Raw genomic sequence first — 26,230 nt, forward strand, 5'->3', positions numbered from 1 at the left:
ACGGGCAGGACTGTGGCCCATATAATATTAGTGCGCTTCTACACTATCAGCTATTTAAAACAAATATTCTTTGCCACAAAACTGTGGCGCTTTACGCCCTATTCGTCAACGTGTCGTAGGGAATAAACCTTGCAGCTACACGTCAACGGGGCAAAGACCCTTCATAGGGCTCCGTGGTTTATGAACCCTTTTCTAAACTTATTCCAAAACGGTGACTATTATCTACTCATTATTTTACGTTTCGATAAAAGCGTATATAATTATAATAATTGCTTTTTTTAGCCAGTCCTGTGAACGTCATTAGAAATATTTATTCGAGGACATAGTTGTTGTTGAATTCCTAGTGCATATATTGTGTATATATTGATACCCAAGCAAGCAAAATATTCCAAAAATTATTCAAAAATCCGAGCGCGTGGTTCAAAATGTGGAATCTTGAGCATTGCGAAGGGAAAATCGGAGCCTTTGCCCAGCACCATTCACATTGGGGCCTGCGTCTAGTGGAAAATATATAAATTCGCAATAAACACTAATCAATGTGTAAACAGGCCCCAATGTGAAGGCCAGCCTCACTTATCCCGCAGCCATACTTAGCCGTATTGACCTTGATGATATTTTATGTTCGTATTGTTTTCTTTAATGATATACAATACGAACAAAAATCTTACGACATCGACAGAACCAACGATTAACCATATAATATATCACCAACCATTCTTTTGATGCTTACCCCTTTTGGGTATAAAAACACTTTTATGTATTCCATCTAGAGTATTTTAAACTACGTTTTTACGACATTATTATCTGTGTGAGATGCTGGCGAGGATATATTTCGCTCGTAATGGCTCTGACTACGGTATCTTGAGCAGTTAAACATTCTGGAGTCATAATGTTTTTGTTATGGCCGTATTTGGTTTGTGTATCAGTCAGAAGAAAGTGCAGATGTAAAAGTGGTAATAATGTCGGGAATGGAAATTACATGAAATCAGAGAAGAGAATAGAATAACTAAATAAAAGACGCGAATCTTAACAGCAGTGTGTAGATGGATATTGTACTTTAAGAACTAACCTGTCTAAACATAGTACGTTCTAAATGCCATGACTTATGGAAGGAGCAGTTCGATGAGAGGTCTCTGAACAAAGGAATATGGTACAGAATAATTCAACCTAATCTCTGTCAAGTGCCATAGTTTCGAGGATCTGGTACGGGTAGGTTAGACATAACAGCCCTCAGACTTCGATCTAGAAACATTACATTTAGCAGCTTTGCTTTCTTGATGCGCAAGAGGCATTCACAAAACTGTACGGAATGTGGGACAAGAGAAGATGCTACTCACATTATGATGGAATGTATCTGAAACGAAGCAGAAAGGCAAGCTTTTGTATGGGAGCATCAGTGCCGGATTAACCATTAAGCAAAATAAGCACTTGCTTAGGGCACCACGTCTAGGGGGGGCACCAAAATCGTAGGGAAAAAACGCACAGGCTGCATCAGCATCGCAGTCGTAGTGTAGTACTTATGTACACGAAACTTTTTGATACGTGTGTACCCATCTAATAACGAAGGGTCGTAAGAGAGTGAGGACACGTAAGCACATCTCCAACCTTACGCGGAGGCCCTCAAAGCTCATGGCCAAAAAATCTTACCGTCGGGCTTGTGGCCAACCGATTTTCTCGACGTAGATTACCGATTTTGTAGCGAATTTTGCTCTCTTGCACGCCAGATGTGTCGGCCAGGCCGAGTTTCTGCAGAGCCGTGATCCTGCGATCTAATTGTCAAACTGTTACAAAGGGCTCCGCGAAGGCCGAAAACCAAAAGTATCTTATCAAGTTGCGCTTTCGAGTTAAGCCAAAGGCCGAGCAGTAGGAGAACCGTGATTACATAGGTTCGATTTCAAGCCACTCTTTTGCAGTTGGGCATTAAGTCTTATGCGACGCTAGGCCTTCTATTTTATGCAAACTGCCTCACTTTCACTTGGCCATGGATCCAAATCCAAGTTCTCTCTCGCAGCAGGGCCTTCTGCCTTGCTCACACTTCGCCATTGGTTGTATTGTATGATAACGCGCCGCGATCGGCCGCTCCGGACGTCCAGCCATTCACACCTCGCCATTGGTCAAATTCAAGGCTGGCTTTCTTCCAGCTCGACCTTTGGCCTATCCGTAAGCGCCGATCGAACGCTCCGCGCGTTCAGCCTTATGGAAAGCTCAGCCTTTACTTTTAAAAACACTGATTTTAAACTTTCACGATTTAGGCCAATCAAATTAGATCGAAAAATAGCGTATTGAGGAATTAATTCCCAGCAAACTGGAAATTGTTTTAATATTTTCATTTGGTCTTAAATGCGTGTAATCCGAGTTTGCTCCATCCCAATATATATACCTTTTTGGATCCCTAGGAGATATTTTTTCCTTTGGATTGCCAAACCATAGCACTTGGTGGATCAGACACTTGTAAGGCGTTTTCGGATTATTACATGATTGTACCAAAAATAAAAAAAAGCGGCCAAGTGCGAGTCGGACTCGCGCATGAAGGGTTCCGTACCATTTATGACGTATTAAAAAAAAATCTACTTACTAGATCTTGTTCAACATTTTACCACTTTGGACACACATTTTAGCACCTTGGAAGTGTCTCTCGCGCAAACTATTCAGTTTAGAAAAAAAAGATAATAGAAACCTCAATATCATTTTTGAAGACCTATCCGTAGATACCCCACACGTATGGGTTTGACGAAAAAAAAAATATTTTTAATTTTATGACATATTAAAAAAAAACTACTCACTAGATCTCGTTCAAACCAATTTTCGGTGGAAGTTTGCATCGTAATGTATATCATATTTTTTTTTTTGATTTTTAATTCTGTTATTTTAGAAGTTACAGGGGGGGGGACACTTTTTTTCACTTTGGAAGGTTCTCTCGCGCAAACTATTCAGTTTAGAAAAAAATGATATTAGAAACCTGAATATCATTTTTGAAGACCTATTCATAGATACCCCACACGTATGGGTTAGATGTAAAAAAAAAAAAAAATTATGACGTATTAAAAAAAAACTACTTACTAGATCTCGTTCAATTCAAACCAATTTTCGGTGGAAGTTTATATGGCAATGTATATCATATATTTTTTTTAGATTTTTCATTCTGTTATTTTAGAAGTTAAGGGGGGGGGGGGGGGGGACACATTTTACCACTTTGGAAGTGTCTCTCGCGCAAACTATTCATTTTAGAAAAAAATGATATTAGAAACCTCAATATCATTTTTGAAGACCTATCCATAGATACCCCACACGTATGGGTTTGATGAAAAAAGATTTTTTGAGTTTCAGTTCTAAGTATGGGGAACCCCCAAAATTTATTGTTTTTATTTTTTATTTTTGTGTGAAAATCTTAATGCGGTTCATAGAATACATCCACTTACTAAGTTTGAACAGTACAGCTCTTATAGTTTCGGAAAAAAGTGGCTGTGACAGAATCGGACAGACAGACGGACATGACGAATCTATAAGGGTTCCGTTTTTTGCCATTTGGCTACGGAACCCTAAAAATGACGATCTTTTTTTTACAATTCACTACGAATACATATTAAGATATCTTCAATGAATCAATCAATTTTATTGCAAGAATATTAGATTTCGGAACCTCCGATACCAATTTTCATCATAATTAGAACAATTTTTCCAACGGACGTACCGTTTTCGATTTACAAGCAAAAAAACCGAAAAAGAGGAAACATTTATGCACACCTCCTGGGATGGAGCAAACTCGGATTACACGCATTTTTAGGACCAAATTCGAAAAAATCTAATTACATTGGCCTAATTGTGACACATTATTATTTAAGAAAACGGGACTTAATCGCGTTTAATTAAGTTCTAAAATTACCTCCAAAGTCAAGATAATGATGTCGACTTTACCCAGTCTTCTCAGAGACCATGGGGACAACGTCCTTGAAACGTCAACGACAAGAACCAATGGCCAATGGCTAAGCCCCTACTTCTTCGCAAGAAAACTCTAGAGGTTGCAAAACCCTGTGCGGAGTACGGCCTGTCTTACGTCCTCGCTTACACAGTAGGTAAGTGCTTCGCATAAGGCCGGAGGCCAAGTCAACTCATATTTGGATGCCTTATGCGAAGCACTTACCTACTGTTGGAACATTACTGCGTTGAAAATTCTATTCTCAGCAGTAATGCAGCAATAAACGTCACTCAATTTACTAAGAAAATTCAATGTAATCTTGATGAGGGGGCACCATGGTCTAGAAATGCTTAGGGCATCAAAATATCTTAATCCGGCACTGGGGAGCATAAAATCAACATATTGAATGTGGGGAATTGTAACGATATTTATTTTTAGCCTTTGTGTAAAACAGCTAAAGATTTATACAAACTTGCTAATTTAGGAATTAAGCGACGGTAAAATTGTGCTTTTGATTGCAATAATAGTGGTGACATCATCAAATATGATAAAACCCCTTGATTTAAATAAAGATAAAAAATAACTAAACATTACGTATATATGACGTCACTTGACAGAAATTGCGAAGATTTGTAGCAACTATTTCAGCTGAAACAGTGACAATAATGAAACCATTAGACTATTATAAGTATTACATGATACTCGTACCTACTTAGCTACTGTTTGTTTTTTTCGAAAGAGAAAAACTACAACAACTTTTCTACATTCAAATGTATCTTATACGAGTATAACCCTCCCTGTAAAAAGGTCAATTTAATCATATACAAGACAAAAATACAAAGACATACTAATATAAAATAATGTCAAACCTAAGATTAGATAAAGCTAGATCTTTAAGAAAATCAATATATACGATAAATATACAAAATTAAATACATTCTAAAACCGAAATAAAGGAACGATTAATTAATCACTGGCGAGATTTTGTTAAGTCATAGTTCTGGTGTGATATTGCTGCCAGGTGGCCGTGGTAATGGCTTGAGATAATCATCCGGATCCGGAACCGTCTACCCACCCGGGAGATTGGGGTTGTGTTGCAGTAAGTGGTCACTTAGCAGGGGGCACAAGATGGATGCGGTTTTAAAATGTGCTTAGTTTCGGTCCATTTGTATTCAGTCAAGTTTAAGTTGGTTACCCGCATATGGCATAAAATATCCGCAAAAAAACGAAAGCCTAATGAAGAATGTTAACAATTTGATAAAAAAAAAATACTAAATCTTAGCTTTATCAGCTAAGAACAATGAACTTTTAACCTAGTCGGCTGACCGACTGCGTCAAGATTATCATGAGCATTTCACCAAAGTTGTAGAAATAGTTTAGGAAGAGAAAATACCTACATACCATCTTTCAGCTAACATCGACGTAGTTTTAACCTAATCGACTGTGTCAAAATTATGGGCATTTTACTAAAGTTGTAGAAATAGTTTTAGGAACGAAAATACCTACCTACCAACTTTATCAGCTAACATTGATGTAGTTTTAACCTAACCGACTGTGTCAAGATTATGGGCATTTCCTACCAACTTTATCAGCTAACATCGATATATAATACCTATCTACAGCGTCTTATATTCTGAGCATAAGCATTAATCCACTTTTTGTTTTTTTTCCTCTAACCAGATTCAATACAATCCTATCTACTAATTAGTACCTAAATCCATTTGAATGTGAAGTAGAATATATAGACGATTTTACTTATATCTAAAAAATGCTACATATGTGTTGCAATACCCATAAAATAGTCATGAGTATACTTCTAGAACTATCGCCTCCAGCCATGCAATGGCGTCCTCGTAATTTAGCAATTAGACCAACCCCTAGATTGCTTTATATCCTGCTAACCTGATAAAAAGCCATAAAGTCGTAACTTTAAAGCCCTCATCATCACACAAGACTATTTGCTTCTGCGTCTAATGAGCAAACTTGAAAAGTTTTTATCACCCACTCTTTTAGCACAGGGCTATTATTCCCAAACTTGTATATTCTACCAACCAGTTTATTCATGGTCTCTGATTGAAGGTATTTTTATGGTTTAACAGTCACACTTAACATTGGTTGAACACTTGCACGGGGCTTGCAGGGCGCTCAGGCATAGCGATTACTGCGTTGCAATTATACTGAGACTTTTCATTGCGATTCTAGGCGTTCATTTAACCTGGTTTTACAGGATTATAATATTTCTGTGGTCATTAAGTTAATGGTGTAAGGATGGCGTTAATGTTCCTAGATGTTGCTTCAGGTCTGTAAATTTTTTAAAGAGCTAGCTTAAATTGCGTCAGATTCATAAAAATATAAGATCTTATAATCACGTACAATTGGATAGTACTCGTTTCGTTATCATTGATGATGAATATGAAAGGAGCCGATGATAATGATTTGTCCCTGTCTACCATTTTGGTATTAGTGTTTGTTAGAAAGAGGCAAAATTTAACAAATGTTTGCTGAGTTTTATGAATAAGGGGGTTAAAATGGCCTAATTCCAAATTCATATTATTACAATTGATTTGCTTAAAATATTTAAGGCCTTTAGCCACTTGTATGATTTATTATTCTTATGGACAACACTATATATATTTTTATGTACTAACACATGTTTTTTGTTTGTTTTAAATTTGTGCTACATACCTATATAAATATTAATAAGAAGTGTGTAAAATGTTGTTATACTTTTCTGATCTCTTTTATATCGTATCCGTAGACCAACGAGGTAACATTAGGCGCATGTGATACTCGTAAACTAAGTAATTGCTGATGAATTATGCAGTGGTATCTAAATACATTTCCAATATGTCTTCGCCACGTCTGAATAAAGAACACCCTCACCGATACGCTTAATAAAACCTGCTTCCTAGAATTCCACATGAATATGTAACAAAAATAACAAAATACAACATCTGTTCACCAAATACTCCAAATACAAATTCGCATTAAACATTACGACTCCCTAAAACCCCGTTAGATACTAATATACTCGAAAATGTTAAGTTACCACTCTGTCACACAGAAGCAGAAAGGCGTAAAGTGTCAACGTTCTGGAATATCTTTGTAACATTTTTCTTTCCGGTCCTTCCTGACCTTTTTGCCCGACAGTAGCACTCGTTTTTAACGCTTCCTAAAAGGACCTGATAGGCGAAAATAAAAACAAGATAACCCTTTGATCGTTGTTTCTATTATTATTACCAGAGGGCAACGGTTTGTCTGAAAAGGCGAGTTCGAAAGCGTTGAGTTGGGTTCGAATTATCAATACGTTGATAACGATTTTTATAGACTAGGTTTTATAATGTTATTTTATGCTTCGTTTGTAAATACTTTTTTTTTACATTTGCTTAGGTTCATTTGTTTTTATATATAGTTATAGTTTAATTATTTATTTATCAAGTATCATTTTTTATTCTTGAATTATGTTTTTCAAGGTTTTGGGGAAGTTGGTTAAATTATAAGTATTTAAAGCCCGTTTTGTCTTTTTTTTATTTTTAAAGCAATTTTACATGTATTCCCCTTAATATATATTATATTTTTTTATATAATCAACATAACTAGAAACAAGTCGTCAATCCATAGTTCATGGTCAGCAACTTAACATATTAAGTATATGATGGATTATAAAGATATTAATACAAACTTCAAATTTAGACACAATAAACACATAGCACACGCCGTTCGTGAACGTAGGGGTGCACACACAAGTTTTTTTTTTATATATATACTACTCTCTAGACACATAAATACTTGTCTTACCATTTCACCAAAAAAAGTGGCATTCTAATCCAAACAAATGCCTCTGCGTCGCAAAAAACCTTCATTTCCTCAGAGAACCCTAAAGTGAGCAAACCGGATACAAGAGCGTTCCCATCTGTTTTATTAAAAGTTCGATATTGATCTCGATCAAGGGTGTCATTCCAACAGCTGATCCAGCACAGGCAGTGATTGGCTCGCATAAACCAGAGCATACCGTCATCATTGAAAAATCGAAAAGCTTTATCTGCCTCTCTGTGGCTCGAATATGTAAGAGGGATAGAGAAGCGAGCACGAATTCATGAAATTGCTCGACTGGATATATAAAAATATTTTTTAAGCTTATTATTATTGTTAGGTATATTTAATACCCATTATGGAGCTGTGGAGGAGTGTTCCGGACATTTGAGAGGCGTGCACAGAGCCGAAGCCAACACGTAGAAGCTATTTTGACACTTCGATGTAATGTAAGGATCACACCGAGCGGATGTTACTCTTGACCGTGTCATGGGACGCACGCAGAGGCAGCACCCCTGCTTATTATTATTGAATGAAGTGCTGCTTGCACTTGCTTTAGAGAGAGATCTTCTATGTAGTTGTTAATAATATGACTACGAGGTCTACTTATACCGAGAATTGTGCTCGCCAACGCTCGCGCTTCCAATGAGAATAGTCAGGCTTGAACCATGATTTAATTGAATGATTCGCTCTGATCACTTGACTGGTTAAAGTTGACTTTGTGCAATTTATTGCTAATAACTCTAACATGGTTTCTGTAAAAAATTACGTTTTTGATAGTCTATGGCTTGAAATCACGCAAATATAATAAGGTTGGCAACGCATAAGTGGCTCCTCCGATGTTACTTATGTCCATGGGCGGCGTTGACTGCTTCCCATCAGGCGGCTCGTCTGCTCGTTTGCTGCCTTTCACATATAAAAAAACACTATTTTTACTTTTCTTTATGCATTGATCATCATTTTTATCGTCCGAAATATATCACCTACGACAGAATTAAAGACTCCCATGGATAATATATTGAAATAGATGTCATAATTATACTAAAGAAAAAATGATAAAGCTCTCCAGTGGCGGAGGCCTTCAGCTAATGCGGCTAACACCCTGGACCTCTAGGCTACCGCGTCACGGTGGTACCCGTCCCAACACCATCCATGTCCCGTCCATTCCCCATGGATCTTTAGAACAACCTGTTAAAAGTTACTCTCATCAAACACTGACAGAGCAGTAAGGCATGTGGCCACCTAACGAGAGGTCATGGTTGAAACACTTGAAACCCGGTTCGTACCTAACAATAATTTTCTCGAAATTTAAATCCAATCTACAGTTTGTTGTGCTCGACAGTTGGGCGTAAATAGGTGCTTGAGCAAGCAGTTCCCTTCCCAATAATTTTAGTCTGTATTCCTTGTTGGAGGTAGTCCAACACTGTGTAATTCGGAAGGTAGGTGGTCACTACTTAACAAGATTTCTGTCCTGTTGGCTATCGATTCTAAGAGCTACGTGCACCGCCTACTGCCACTTAAATCTTGCAACTTGAACACTGCCACTGCAATGTGAATATGTATATTTAAATCTTTGTTATAAATCGTTTTTACAATACAATCTTTGCTTTTTTAAACCAACACGAATCGAGATCTCACAGTTACCGCCGTTGATTGCATTCGATTATCGATTCATCGATCTTATCCTGACGCTGCACGCTGTGCTGCAATATCCATAGGATACCAAGCGCATCACAACAAAACCAGTATAAATTATGACCTTAAAACCTTATCCAGCACTAAACTAACTGAGATCAAACGTATATTGGTTTCTTCAAGTTGTTATGTTCGAAAAGTAATGGGAATACCCCCGTTCCTCTGTATAATAACTTGATACTTCTCGATAACAACCTCCTTCTTATTGGAATGTCGATAACGCGTTTTGAAATCGAAAAAAATACGTCCGATACATGAAATGGAGAAATGAAACGACTATTCATCGAGATAGGTGATTTGTGCTGGCACGAAAGGGTGGCGTTTTGCATCGTGTTGAATTTGTACGCAAATATTCTGAATGTATTTATGAGATTTGTTTTGAGTGCATAAAATGATTGAAAACGAATTTGAATAACGGTTATGTTCTCCGCAGCAATCTTAAAAAGATAGGATCTTAATAATCACACATTCGAATCGATTTAAGACATACACACATTCTAAATCAAATATTGGCAAGGGTATATTTATTTTTACTGATCGTACCTCCTTATTAGACTGGCAACATAAGTGATTTTTTTTCCATGCGAAGAGGTACTGAGATTGTACAATCGCATATTACAAAATAACTGATTTTTTATTTATCTCAGCCTTCACTTTTCGTCGGCACAAACATCCTTTGTTAAAAGAAAAGACATTAAAGCAGTAAAAAATATCTACAAAAATGAGGTTATAGCAGACGAATTCCATCAATTAGAGGCCGCTAGTGCCTTCCGAAATGTACAGATACTGACGCGTTGACATAAGTTCAGAGTATTGCAAAAAATGTTCATCGCAGTAAAAAGTACTTGGACATGTCGAAGCTTGGACGGCGCAAAAACTTCGCCCAATAGGGGAATGCTGCGAAAAAATTCCCGTCCTTTGAATGGATGCGGCACGGACACAATGATATTGCAAAATCAATGAAGTCGTGAAGTTTAATATTTATCAGCCAGTATTTGGTCTGAGAACACGCGATTAATGCAGGAGTTCTGTAATGGTCTGTCGGTATTGATTTTCAATGGTGCTTGGATTAAGGAATGTAATTTTATTCTTAATTTGTGACGATGGAATCTGCAGGTGTAGTGTAAAAAAATGCTTGACAAACCATTTCTGACAGGACAATGTAACGCCAAGACGCAAGAATTTAATGATTTATTTTTCTGTGAATTAATTTTATTTAACAAACATTACCTACTCAGGGGGAAGGATAAATATGTTTTATTATTTCCAAAAAGACCTATCACATTTTTCTCCAACTTTGCAACTCTTATAACACAATACATATTTATTACTTATTTTCAAAATCTGATCACTTAGACACGACGTGGTCATAATGTAACGCTAATGAAAATGTTAATGTTAATTCCAAAATTGGGTCGAATCTAACGAATCCTACAAGATTTGATTTCATATTCGATCCACATAAGTTTCAACACTATTTCCAATTCTGAAACTTCCTACATCCGACATTCACTAATGAAATCGCGTCCTTCGAACAAGCGGAGATCGCATCAAAAAGCGTTTACCGCCAACGTTTTTTACCGCTAATTGTAAGTTATTTGGCCCAGGGGGTTACTCCACCAGCGCATAATAAAACGGCCTAACTTTGCACAACCGTCTTCCTTAACGTTTACAATTTCCGTCTTATTATAAAGGAGTAAAGTAAAAAATTGTACACATATTTTTGATGGACTCTGCGCACTTCTGGTCGCTTATGCCTGTTTGTGCAGAACTGGCTTAGTTTTCACATTTACAAAATGGCGTAACTCTCTACATTATTCTTGTAGTTAAGCCTGTTTAGACATGAAACCAGTACAGTTCATGGCGTTACTTCTATGTCGGCTACTTTGAATCGGACTGCGAAAGGATTCCGTACGTTTGATTGGTCGAGTGATTCTCTACGTGTTTGATGGTCATTAGAATGGGCTGTTGGCAACAAAGTAGATTTTAACCCGGTGTGAGATTCAGCAGGACGATTTGTGAAAGGGCTTTATATCACGATCGTGGGATACAAGCATCTAGCTTGTCACCGCAACCATCGGTTGCTTAATGTATTAGGGCTTTCACAACATTCTCATCGGTAAGTTTTCGATCTTTTTAACTTCGCTGTGTTTACAAACATAACTTCAGGGGAATAAATATTGAATTTGTCAGATTCGTTTGCTAACGGAACGACAATTCTTTGAAATAAAGGAAAAGTAGGAAACTCTCTGAAGTGGAAGGATATGGTGAAAATATTCGCTGTTATCGGTTAAGTCTCGGTAGCTCAGTTGGTAAAGCAGCAGACTGGTAGTCGCAAATTCGAGTCCCGATAGATACAGTGAGTTTTTATATTTTACCTTTATTTCTAAGCATGGTTCTATCAGTTTTGAAGTGTGAGACGTGTTCAAAACGTCTTCGGCTTCTTAATACCTACCATATCGTGTAGTTTTCTTTCTCAATATGTATAATTACGCTCACAAAGTTGAAAGTGAAAGAAAGTAATTAGGAAAACATTCGACATTCGAACCAACGATACGTTTGTTCCGCTCCAAAAATAAATGCGTACAAAAGACCAGTAAGTTCAGTAAGTAGATCAAAGATAATGTCAATTTTATTGGCAAAGATAATTTATTTTTTATTCGAAACATGTGCAGAAATGCAGCTGCTGTTGAACTATACGTGCACTTGTGTGTATTTAATATCGACAGATATACCAATATTCATAATTTCTAAATATGCTTATTATACGCATACAAGAAAATTCTCCCTTTTTTCTCAGTCGAGAAAGTATAAATAGCATATCGTTTTAAAATATCTTTTTGACGAAAACGGTACTGTAAAGCCCAACTATTTATAGTCTACTAGGCACAACCTAAAGCGGTGGTGGCCGAGTAGATCTGACATCCGACTTTCAATCCGCAGATCGCGGACTCAAATCCTGGCTCGTACCATTGAGTTTTTCGGAACTTATGTAAGGAATAGCATTTGATATTTATCACCAGCTTTTCGGGGTAAGCAAACGTCATGAGGAAACCTGCACACATCCGCGAAGAAATTCAAAGATGTATGGGAAGTCCACAACCCGCATTGGGCCAGCGTGGAGACTATAACCCAAAAACTCTCGCGCATGAGAAGAAGCTTGCGCCTAGTAGTGGGGCGTATATAGGCTGAATTATTATATGTTCACTATTTCAATATGAAATTAACTATCAATAACAACATTCTTTTTCGGGTTGTTTGTTTTTTCTTTTATTTATAAAAAATGTTTAGCCTAAGAAATACAACATCATACTTGAACATAGATATTGGAATTATTTTGCAGTTAGGAGATTTTGTTAGATCTAGGTATTTGGATATTTTTACGGTACCCTAAACGAATCCATACTGGTCATTAGATCAGATCTCTAATTTGTGTCATTACAACCCAGCATGAAAGTATAATGTGACTTCTCATGGGCTTCGGTCTCCAAGCTTTATGTGACGGTACTTAGTTTTTATTAGTTCATAAAAAACCAGATGATAACTGCTGCTTGAGAAGCTAAGAGATAGACATTTGATATCATACAAAGATGTATGGTAACGAAACCATATTATGAAATAGGTAACGACGCAGCTAAGTAAAAATAATGATCTTTGAAAAGTGTTGCATCGAGACAATAAATTAATTGGTTTTAAGTATTTCATTTAAATTTTTCTATTTCTTAAGTTTTTTACTGTTATATTAAGTATCTTACTGTTGAGTAGAAACATTATAAATTTTGTTAGACTGATAATTATACAAACTTATATTGAATGATAACATACTATATATGTCTCATGGACGCTGCGTTGATAATATTCTTAGGTAGCCTGTACTTGATCTTTTCTTGATAAGATAAAGTAAAAATAATCGTTTAATTTTATCTCATTGCACAACTAATGTACTTGTCTTCATTTTCAATAATTTTTATAAGGAAGCGCTGGTAGCCTAGCGGTAAGAGCGTGCGACTTGCAATCCGGAGGTCGCGGTTTCAAGTTCAAATCCCGGCTCGTACCAATGAGTTTTTCGGAACTTATATACGAAATATATTTTGGTATTTACCAGTCGCTTTTCGGTGAAGGAAAATATCGTGAGGAAACCGGACTAATCCCAACAAGGCCTAGTTTATCCTCTGGGTTGGAAGGTCAGATGGCAGTCGCTTTTGTAAAAACTAGTGCCTACGCCACATCTTGGGATTAGTTGACAAGGGGACCCCAGGCTCCCATGAGCCGTGGCAAAATGCCGGGACAACGCGAGGAAGAAGAAGAAGAAATTAGAGACTTTATTATGGAGACAAAATTATATCTTTAAGAAAAAAGTTACGGCAGCCTCCTTGAAATTTACATGTACGCAAAATCTAATTTTACCTGCTATTCATTCCTCTGGTAAAGAAACAGCGCCCTAGCAAACCCAAATGGCTATCCGATACCTAAACACGCTTCTAAAAACAAAAGTGAGTGCGATACATCACCTCGCCCGGTGGGCGGCAAATAGCCCGTAGTGCTAAATCGCGCGGGCAACGCGTATCAATGGGTGCATTATGGGACGCTCCGGTGCGCCAGCCCTGCGTGTAAAGGCAAAGATAATGTGGGATAGAGGCTTTTAAATTGGTCTGGATTAGGGTTGGCAAAAGATGGATGTGCGAGAAAGATAAATATGAAGATGGTATGTATTACGGCCCGATTCGATTAGTGGCCATTGTTAGTAGTCAAAAAATAAAAGGAGATAGATTAGGTATATCTAAGAGGCTTAATATGAGTAGCTATTTGAGTTTGTGAAAAGGAAATACAATATTATTACACTTATTAGAATATTCAATAATTTTATGTCAAATTTCCTCATCAAAATTTTTTTTTATAAATCCTTGCTAATATATCCTTGCTAGTATTTTTTTTTAAATAACTATTAGTGATTGTTTTCTTTTGCGTTAATACCTAATATACGAATTCTTAAATATTCCTAAAACTGCAGTGAATAATGTAATCCGTATTATTAAATAAATAAATCTAAATCGAATCTTATTATTTTTGTTGTGTCAATGAGATAGTCACAAAATAAACAGTTTCAAGCTAAGCCAAAATACTATCTACCTCTGACAGCTTAATCAAATGTCATCATTATTCCAAATTAGGGACAGCACCAAATTAAGCCAATAAACCACGCTACCCTCAAAGACAGTCCCCTTCTCCATTAACTATCGTCATTACTCTTTGACCTATAAGCATAAGTACCCGAACCCATACATTTTGTTCGCCATCTATTTCCTTATTCCGGCGTCGGTAGGTAAATAATTTCCGTGCGATTGAGAATAAGTATTTTTTTCTTGGCTTCCCTTAAAACGGTTATCAATATCGTTATATTTTTTTTATTTACTTAGTTTTCCTTAACTTCCCGACGGTTGTTTTGTTTTTTAATTTTTAACTCCCGGTTAAACCTAGAGTTACCAGGGTTACCTGTTAAATTTAACACTGGATTAAAGGTTAATGCCGGGGTTAGTGGGAAACCCTGGCTGGTGCAAGTGGCCCTTAGTTAGGTACACAATATTATACAAGTTCAAAATAGATTGTGGAATAGTTATGTAAATTCCCGCGGGGTTTGAGGCGGTTAAAATACATGTATGTACAGGTACGAGTGAAATGAATGATAACTGAATGACATCAGTTAGATGATGTATTGTAGAGCATCCGTTTGGTAAAAACTACTAGTAATAATAACTAATTACTTAATTAAACGAAACTGAATACCATAATTTAGATGAGGTAATATAAATTAATACAATTTGTTTATTTTGACGCTGGTGGCCTAGCGGTGAGAACGTGCGACTTGCATCCGAAGGTCGCGGGTTCAAACCCCGGCTCATACCAATGAGCTTTCGGAACTTATGTACGAAATATCATTTGATATCTACCAGATACTTTTCGGTGAAGGAAAACATCGTGAGGAAATCGGACTAATCCCAATAAGGCCTAGTTTACCCTCTGAGTTGAATGAAAGATAGCAGTCACTTTCGTATAAACTAGCGCCTAGGCGAATTCTTGGGATTAGTTACCAAGCGGATCCCAGGCTCCCATGAGCCGTAGATGAAGATGACAATTTGTTTATTTTAATTTTAGGAAAATAAATGACAAAATCTTATCTCCGTCAGACTTCAATTTTCATTGTTTCCCTCACAAAATAACAGCGAATACGCTCAAAATTCCGTAACTTGATAACAGCTTCAAACATTCAATTAAGCTTTCTTTTATATCCCGGTTCTTTGTTTAGATTTCCGTCAAAGAACGACGTAGAAAAATACCGACAAAAAGTTTCGCCATGGTCAAAGGGCCAGCCAAGCGTGAACCTTCGAAAACAGTGCAAGACCGGACCTAACGGCACGCCCGGTATCCGGTGGGTTCTATAGACTATGAGTTAGACCCGGAAAATGGTATATAATAATGAGAGCAACGAAACCGCTGAAGTTAGTTTGCTATAGGCGTCTAACAATTTATCATCGGTGGAGGCCGGAATGACTGGCCAACAGAACTTTTCAGTTGGAAAATGTCTGAACCCTCTAATTCATACGAAACTATAAAATTGATATTTTATATATTTTTATATTTGTTCTATAGGTATACTATATATGGCGGTTATGATATTGAACTCTATTGGCATCTATTAAAGTTCAAATTTAAACAAATATGGCATGCATTTACTAGTACTAGTTTTTGAATTTACTTTGGATTTAAATTAGAATTAAAAGCAATATAATTTAGAATATGTAACATGAACAGACGTCGAATTTTCGGGGCGAAATTAAATGAAAGGTAAATAATTCCTTTAAACTCAACTGTACTTAGTATCGCTAAATCAATTACTTATCGATGTGTATTCTATATATAGCGCAGGGCATATTGCGTCCGATTCGCACGTCGGGATGTCGCTATAATACGCGCACAGCGTTGTCTCGCTCAAACATCGGAGCGAATTGCGCCATGCGCCTACTAGTGATCTATTTAAAAAAAATGTAAGTTTAAGAGTTAGAAGGAAAATTCTATTTCTGAAACTTGCGTTCTTCAAGTGGCCTGCATTCTTTGACTTCCACCGATAAACACCTGCAAGAGGCCTGGATCTAGTAATGACAATGTATACAAAACAGCAAACTACCTGTCTAGTCTCGTTGCCCTCAAAATTGGGAACCATTTTCCGGGCCTAGCTCTCTGTCTACTCAGAGAGCACTTTAGATGAAAAGAAAACAACTATGTATACATGAACATACTTAGCTCCCTAGGGTGGTAAATTTTCCTTTTCTGTTTCTGGTGCTAGTTTGTCTGCAAAACTTCCCTGAAGTCCTGATATAGCTTGTTGCGTAATCAGTGTAAATCTTTAATCCGAGGTTTCTACCACCACCACCACCGATACACACTTGAAACCGACTGTGGTCACGGATGACCATCTACCACCTACCTACCACCACCACCGATACACACTTGAAAACGACTGTGGTCACAGATGACCATCTACCACCTACCTACCACCACCACCGACACACACATGAAAACGAATGTAGTCATGCATGACCATCACCCCCTATCTACCACCACCACCGACACACACATGAAAACGACTGTGATCTCGCATGACCATCTACCACCTACCTACCACTACCACCGATACACACTTGAAAACGACTGTCATGTGGTCACGGATGACCATCTACCACCTACCTACCAGTCCTACCACCACCACCGACACATATGAAAACAACAGGCAGTCTTTTGGTAAGTAAATTCCTTAGAGCAGAAACTTATCAGTATCAGACTGTTTTAATTTCTGCGTTTATTGTTGCCGATTTTTATGCTAGGCGTCTGTTTACGGCGCGGTTTTAGCGCTGTTTGAAGTAACCTGATAAAATAAAAAAAATATCCAAAAAAAGTAAAACATACAGCTAATGTTAATATTGGACTCATTAAAAAAAAACATATACGGCTAAAACGTTTGTATGAAAAATGACCACTAATGTTTCCTCTTAAGAATCAATACCAATCTTCTTTTTGTGATTGCCTGCGTTTTTTTTCTTTTAAGAAAATTATTTTCCGTAGAATTGTGATATTCGAACATGTTTTGAACTACAGTTAGATGCGTATTAAACTTAAGATTAGTAGAAAAATTACCGCCTTGAGTGAGGCTTGAACTCACGATATTTTGCTTGGCCACTCACAAATTTGCTGGCTGTGGATGAGGTCTTGGTAGCTTAGTTGGCAGAGCGCTGGAGTACCGATCCAGAGGCCGTGAGTTCAAGTATCACCCAAGTCAATAATTCCACTTTTAATTTCTTTTTAAGGTTAATAGCATCGTTTGAAGACGTTTCTGTTTGTTAAAAATTAATTATTATCAAATTTTTGTTATTATGAATGTATAAAGGTTTTTTATTTAGTTGGATGCGTGTGTTGGATGTGTGAATTTTCATATCTCAATACGGGTCTAGGAAGCGTCAATGTGGACAGGAACAATATCCATAGTTCCCCAGCTAAAGACTTACGCTAACCCCAAGTAATTCAAGTAACGTTACGTACCTATTTAAACTGAGAAGCCCCATCTTTCCATAATTCTATACAGCCATAATAGCCATTAATAGTTCATTCAGTTTTGAACCGTATTCTCAAGCATTAAAATCTAAATTCAGACTTTTTCAAATGGGCGTTTAGACTGTTATGCACGGTGGAGCCATCCCGTCATAGTGAAATTCCCTAACTAGCTTCGGCTTTGTTCGTCTAATGACCACAAGCTTCGCTATGACCTCAGATTTATCCGCTAGATGGAGCTTAAGTGTGTGGAAAGGTGCATCTTGATTTTTATTCGGTTTATAAAGCCTTTTAAGTTTAGGACCTGTTTCACAATTACAAGGAAAGCGCTGAATAAGCTCCTTGTCACTTATCTGACGAACAAAGTCATCGTTAGCGTTTCACGATCTTCAAATAAACTCAATACCTTTACAACTTAAGATAGTTTTATCTGGCAGTTAATTTATTTGTTAATTAGCTATCCAATACTTTACTCACACTTTGTGGAACACGTCCTTAGTATACTTAAGTAGCTTTTATTTTTATTTGGTGAATAAACGTATGGCTTTGAACACTAATCGTCAGTTTTGTGACGACCACTAACTAGCAAAACGCAACGGTGATACAAACTATCCTACTATAGGTATTTTAGCTGCGTCTTAAAGTCTAAGCGATTAAATCAAAAATATATATACTCGTCCCGTGTATTACATGGAGCTGTCAAAGCGCCTTAAAGAGGCTTCTGGTGACCAGAGGGCTGGCCAATATATTGCGCAGCGGATCAGCATTGCCATCCATCAGGGCAATGCGACCAGCCTTCTGACCACCCTACCAAGCGACTTCCACTTAGGCCTAATTGATTATATATAAATATTTTTAATTAAATGTTTTTATGTTTCACATACTTGTTATTGTTTTCGTTAGAATTTGCCGCTTTGACAGTTCAAATCAACTAGGGAAAACGCGTTTTCACTAAAAACCTATAAAAGGTAAAAGAGCTCGTTGACATCGTGTAGAGCAACCCGTTCTAAGGACGTTATGACGTTGAAAATTGTAAGCGACCCGTAAACCGTGTAAGAGCACTTGTCTTATGTATGTTGACCGGGTCTTTGTGGTATGTGAGATCTATACGAAGTAGTCTATGTCCCGCTCTGACCCAGTTAGCTTCGCCCTTTGTGAAGTAAAGACGTTTCACATTTTTGCGGAGCACTTATGCAAAAATAAATATGCTCCAGTTCCGTCTCCGGACTGTGTTTTCTATGAGAGAGTTTAAAATGACTGTTTCATTATTTATGGTAACTTTTATAGTTTCAGAAGCAAGTCAAGTGCTTGTTTATGAAATGGGAAATTTATTTTCACGTTGTTTGGTCCTGGAGGCCAATTCAAACTTACATTGTGTCATCATAATGATAACAGTCGCGAGTGCATCTTGCACGTAGTTACATGTATCGGAAATCTATTTATCAGGCCAATTCGACATCAGTACATCAGAATGATAATTATTTGAATCATGTTGTTTAGTTATCGTGTATCTCGCCCGCGCCAATGCATGTCCAACTTGTCCATAAAAGTACGAGTAAAATGTATTACAACTAAATAAAATGATTCCAATATCATTCCGATGTTAGTGTACAGTAGGGTTCAAAAGTGGTTGGACATGGACAAGAATGAAATCATTCATAAATTGTCCATGCAAATTTGAACCCGATGGTACACTCGAATTGGTATATTTCACTTTCATGTCATGTGTATCAACTATTAAGAATTCGTTACTTTGCTTACATTCTCCTGAATGTTGTTTTCAGCAACGCGAGTCATAGTATATTTATATTCTAAACTTATATATTATATAATTAACCAGAGTGCTACCTGAAAACGTTCCCAACGAATTTGCTCAACGCTAATATTGGCGCTTGGCAGCGATATACATATTTCCTTTTTTACGTTTTTCGTCAATAATTGCTTCTAGTTCCATTCATGTTCAATTGTCAACATGTGTATTTTATCTTTTATTTATTTTATTTTATTTAATAAAACACATGGTTTAATCTTAAATATAATCATAGCCCCACTAAACTCGGCAATGAGTTTGTATATGGGGTCATCAGTTTCTAGTTATTTTGCACAAACAAAAAAGATCAATTACTGCAATATGCTATGCTTAAGCTAGTTTAACCTGTATCTCACATACCGAGCTTATTACCTAAGTCTAAGAGCTCTAGATTTCTCAGGCTAATTCTACATAATGGTCATTAATATTACCAGATTTACCGTATAATACCCCCGCTATTCCTCCAAACTACTTTTAGCAAACACTAGCCAAAATGTCGAACGCTAAGCATTTTCCGAGACGTCACCTTACAAATCCTGAGGGCCTACCGCAAACGCCGAAGTTCGCTAATTGCGGGCATCTTTCTCTTTTCCTCAAGTAACGCGTATTAAGACTGGCAGAGAAAGATGTCCGCAATTTGCGAACTTCGGTGTTCGCGGTGAGCCCTCTGCTTGCGGTCAGATGACGGCTCCGCTGGTTCTCAGTTTTCGCCTTAGAGCGGAAAGCCGTATCTTACTATATGTAGAACATATATGGGCAAGCAACTTTTTTCCTTAGCGTTGGTATCTAGGCTTTCTATTTACGGACGCAAATTGCTTGGCCGATACCGCATCCCCTTGTTCGGTTAATAGGTCTGAATAATGAATTAGGTTTTGGGGTATTTTTCTGATTGGGTCTGAAGTGAAATAGTTTTATTTTATATCAAGGCACTACAAACATATAACAAAGTTAGGTTCGAGAAAACACAAATAATAACAAAATACAATTTGATTTTAACATTGGATTTGGGCGATGACGTAACAGCGTGGCTCCGTAGCGTCATTTGACGCGGCGTAGGAGTCGGCAGGTTGCCCCGGGACCGCCGAATACCACACCCTTCGGCCAGAAGTCCTCACTTGCAGTGGCGAACCATAATTAAATACGAATCTTCTTCTTCTTTCTCCTCGGCACTTCCTGTTACGCGGGGTTGGATTTCTTAATTCTGAGGCGCCACTTGCTCCGCTGATAAGCGTCGTCGGGAGTTAGGCCGAGCTTCAGCGGCCGCAGCACGCGTACCACAAATGAACTGAAGTACACATAGTGACGCAACTGTAGCTGGTGTACCCTCAGCGTGTAGCCAGTCTTCCGACGAACGTACTTCATCACCACGTCGGCCACTATTTTAGCTATTATAGCTGCAAAAGAGAGGATAGACATTGTAACTTAAGGTGATGTTCGGATGACAACCGCAGTTGCATTGAGGTTGCGGCATCGTTGATGCCTCCAACTGTATTTTTAAATTTCCGTGGCAAAATGAAAGACCGAATGAAGTCATAATCGCGGCAGTAATGCAGGATTGATGTATGAACGTACCTACGAAGCAGGAGGTTCCAGGTACAAATTATGGCCAGGGCATTTATGTGTGTTCATCACAAATGGGTCCATGTTTGTGTCACAAAAAAATGTGACAGAATGTATGGTTTAAGATATTTATTTCTCAAAAGGTTTACATAAATCACTTACTGAGAAAACAATAATTTTGCTTAAATCTAAATAGGAGAGGGTAGCATGCAAAAACGGTGAACGACTTACGTACAAAGGCGCTTGGTAACAATGTAGATGTATTTATATGGGATGGTTTGAATTTTTCTCAAGGAAAATATAATGTACAGCTATAAATAGATGCAAATAGCACTCGACTATATCGTCTTCTGGTACCCACAACACCAGCCTTATTGAGCATACAGTGGGGCTAGATCGAAGTGTGTAAGATTTTAATGTTAATTTATTTATTTTACTAATTTATGTAGATCTACTGTGGACCTATGATTTTGATGCGTCACACTACTTAAAAATATTATTAATACAGTAAGAATAAAGTATAGTCTTGTCACATGTGTCACTGATGGTTTAAAATACAGCCTCTAATAAAAAACTTAAATTAAAAACAAAAAAATTTGGCGTTCTAATATATTTATACTTGATAACTATAGATTAAAATTACGTATGTATAATATAATAAGTATTTAATACCACTTTTGTTAAAATAAAACGACTTAAATTATTCTTAAGCTTGATTTGAATGTATGAATTAATAAAGTAGAATGAATAAAATGACTAAATCTGAATAGATTAAGATAATAAAATTGTCAGCAAGATAATTTATGTCCGACAACAATAAAATCCAGAAACAATAAAAACTTGGGCGAAATCCGAATCGCATACCATGAACATAACCACTTAATGAAGAGGCGTTGTTGAATTCTTAATTTATTACCCAAAAATATCGCGCGTTTGGTGAGACAAAGTCCTATCTTACTTCGAGCTTCATAATCAGATGAATGTTTATCAAAGTAAAAGAAGGTGTAGATGTTTGTTGTTTAAAATTTTGTCTTTACACGCCTACCGGCAGGGGGCGCTCGGGCCATCTGCATGAATTAATATTCTGTCGTCGTGATTTTTGGCTGTAGTTTATGATATCAGTGCGATTTAATCGGTAACATTCATACATGGATCTGAGATAATAAATTTGGGGTCACAATTTCATAATGTCACATTAAGTTATAGCTTTTGTGCAACAAAAAAACAGTTGGATAATAAATCGATGCAAACATATTTAAGTCTGGCTGCGTGCTATTCTAAATATTATGTAATTACTAAGGAAGTTTATAAATTACCTAGTACAAGAGCAACAGACATACAAAATTAGGTAGGCAGTTACTTTAAGTAATACCTTAGGCATGTTGTTCTCAAATAAGTTACCTCGAAGTAGGCAAAAGAAAAACATTCTCAAAATATATTAACATATTTTATTATTTATCCAATGTTTATTCAGTCTTATTAAAACAGAGTAATAGACCTTCAGCGCTTTATGTGGATTCAAAATCATCTCTCAATTTAATATAACAGTCTACGGGACAGGCGCTTATTTCGTCGACCATCGCATCCCGTCCCGGACGATAAGTTGTAGAGTGGTTAAGAGCAATGTGGACGTCAGCTGCCGCTCCGTTAGTAATAAAAAATATGTAAATAATATCGTAGAGAGATAAACCGTCAGCTGATGCCCTGAAGGCCATAATGCAGAAGCTAGACGAGAGCATCTATCACTTATTTAAATGCACCATCCTTATTTCATCACCAAATATTGGTCATGGAAATCTTCCTGACTCGCGGGCTAAAAACCAAGCAAGATTTACGAGAGAATCTCATACAAATTAATATTCCAGTCACACCCCACTACTGTAGCATTGTAAATCAACATTAACAAAACAAACATCTCAGATGATAGCGATAACGGGCAGCCTTAAACAACGCGATTTGCTGCTTTATGAATTCGCGGTATCAGACTGAGATTAAAATTCATTTGGGAACATACCGCCCGCTGTAAAGCCTTAAAACTAATGTGCCAAGATATTATCAAGTTTTTAAAACTAGGGACTCTTCTTAGAACGAAACAGGCGTGAGAAAATTTACAGAAAACAGGGGTTTGAATTACAAATCTGGATTCGTACTAATGTGCCGCTGATTCGATCTGATCGTTAAGTTTTTTAATTTAGAAGCTGTGCAGTGACTACAAATTGGTACAAAGTTTTATCGAAGTTGTGTCGGCGAGTTGTCGGAAATCTTGATTGTTATAAGTTCATTGCAGAGTCTGGTGTTCTCTGAAGTTAGGTGTTATTTGTGAATTTACTTACTCAAGTTTTGGCAGATAATTATCAAAATCTAGTAACTATTTACCAAAGAGTTAAAAAGATTTGAAGTAAGATGTGAAGTATCCCTCAATAGAAATAGTTGCCTTACATAATTATTATTGTAGAGCTTCAGTCAAACAATTTCAATCCGCGCTATAAATAGAAAAAAAAAACATTTAAAACAATTGAAATTGCATTGACATATAATGCTTGAAACAGATGAGTCTATCGAACAAAATAGTTAATTCAACTGTTCCGAAAAGACAGTAAATTTTACTGTTTTGAGTAGCTAAAATGTTCGTTTATTTTTATAATTTTTTCGATACTCAGAAATAATCAATCAGTTACCGTTACTATTTTGTATTTCACTCTTTAAAAAAAAATGGTATTGTATAAAGCAGTTCGAATGTATGTTCGATAGATCATATTTTTTTTATTGAATAATGTAATTAAAATCCTTAAGGAGATCGGCCTATCCTATAGTTTCTTAAATAAACAAATGTCAATTAAAGCACGGTTTTAATATTAATAAGGTCAGAACAAACACACCTTTTTCACTCCTTATTTGTATACGGAGACTCATCCTAATTTTACGTTAAAAACCCGTTAACCTGGTTTAAAGGATACTAAAGGATATACCCAAAAAAGGATCATTGAAAACCAAACAGAAGGGTATGTTAAGCGATTCATCCCTTTTTAAATATTAAAGACCGTTCCAATGACAAAATTTGAGATTCATTAGATTCCTAAGGCCACCCTCTGTTGGTCTAAGGAATAATGACCCATTTAATAACAAATAAAATTACATCGTACAGTCCCCATCAGATATGTCGGAGCGGCCAAGATGTTCACAAATATCTGAACAAGCACTTTAACGCCTTGACAACAGAGGCGTGTTCCGACATTTTATGAGCGCCTTGGCCGTTTCGATATATCTGATGGCGACTGTACGGCGCGGCCACGACACGACATTAAGGCGAAAGCAGGCAACGGTCAAACAGCCTTTCCATACAAACGTAATCCCCATTTTCCTCTCTGGATATTGACATTCTACTTCCATTTTGTAAAAATCTGTGTTTCTCTTGTTTGATTGTATATTATCTGTTTTTTTTCCATAGGTAATATCCAGGGTATCATCAAGCCCGCCATCCTTCGTCTCGCCCGCAGAGGTGGCGTCAAGCGTATCTCCGGTCTGATCTACTAGCAGACCCGCGGCGTCCTCAAGGTGTTCCTCGAGAACGTGATCTGTGACACGGTCACCTACACCGAGCACGCCAAGAGGAAGACAGTCACCGCCATGGACGTCGTCTACGCTCTGAAGCGTCAAGGCCGCACCCTCTATGGTTTCGGAGGTTAAGCGCTGGACATGACGATATCGTGTAATTATCGTTTTTTTGTCATAATATTATTTATGTTTTCTGTGTGTATTGTTGCAAACAAATAGATATACGGATTTTCTATCTATATATAAAACAAGCGTACAAAAGGGACCTACTAGATAATGAATTGTTTTTTTTTTAACAATCATATACTAAATTAAGCGCTAAAATAAATTAATCGAATCCGACTGTCTTAAAAAGGGCTGCTTATTTTATATAGCCCCATTTATTCAAATTGGTATCCATATATTTCGAAGAAAACAATAGAAAATTTTCAACCTTTGTGGTGTAACGGTTAGGAGAAGGTCGCAATAGATTTGTATCAGAAAATTGTGTATTCGAATTGTCATCTCTTATAATAAAGAAATAATGTATTTGCAGATTCGTATCTTCGGCTTTTGTTTGGGTATTTGCAAATGAATATTAAATAAGTTGTAGATTGTTAACCAAGGGATGAAAGGCACTCATTTTATTCACTGCCAAGGTAGTTTGGCGCTCGAACGCATTGAGAGCGCCAATAGTCCGAGGCTGAAATGATGACTTTCACTCGAGTTTCACATTCTACTTTTCATTTATAATGCGGCGGAAATAAAATACATGCATTTTTTTAACATGAATAAGTATAATTTCTTGAGGGTCATTTTAATTAAACATTTAGGTGGATGTATCGTTATTTATGGAATGGGGAGTTAAATTTCATTTGCTTATAGTAAAACGCTCGCTTACAGCTCACGCGCACAATATCGCCTCGTGTGTAATGACCACCTTAGCACACTTGTATCATAATATACTATTACAGTACATATGGTGCTACTTTTCCGCACTAGTGCGTAAATTAGCGCATTATAGAACTATGTCGAAAATTTTAAGGGTCATATGTACTGTAAAACGTTGTACGATACATGTGCGAATAGGTAATTCGCAACTCGTGTCGATTTAAAACAGTCCCTTCGATCGTGTTTCCTATTTTTCGCACTTGTATCGTAAATAACTATTTTAGGCGTTCTAAATGTAAAATCCTATTCGCTTATACCGTCTGTAAAAGCATTAGATCGCTGCATATATTTTGATTTGCTGACTGTACATTCAATACATGTACTAAAATAGCTCACTCTCCTTTTGCAAG

General features: G+C 37.0%; 1 non-coding gene across 1 annotated transcript; it reads left to right on the plus strand.

The window, feature by feature from the left end:
- The first annotated feature begins 17,683 nt into the window (after nt 1-17,683).
- On the plus strand, nt 17,684-17,756 carry Trnag-acc (transfer RNA glycine (anticodon ACC)). Its single transcript has one exon. It is a non-coding gene; the product is annotated as a tRNA-Gly (tRNA).
- The last annotated feature ends 8,474 nt before the right edge of the window (nt 17,757-26,230 follow it).

The sequence above is a fragment of the Cydia pomonella genome, chromosome 11 (assembly GCF_033807575.1).
Source record: "Cydia pomonella isolate Wapato2018A chromosome 11, ilCydPomo1, whole genome shotgun sequence".
NCBI lineage: Eukaryota > Metazoa > Arthropoda > Insecta > Lepidoptera > Tortricidae > Cydia > Cydia pomonella.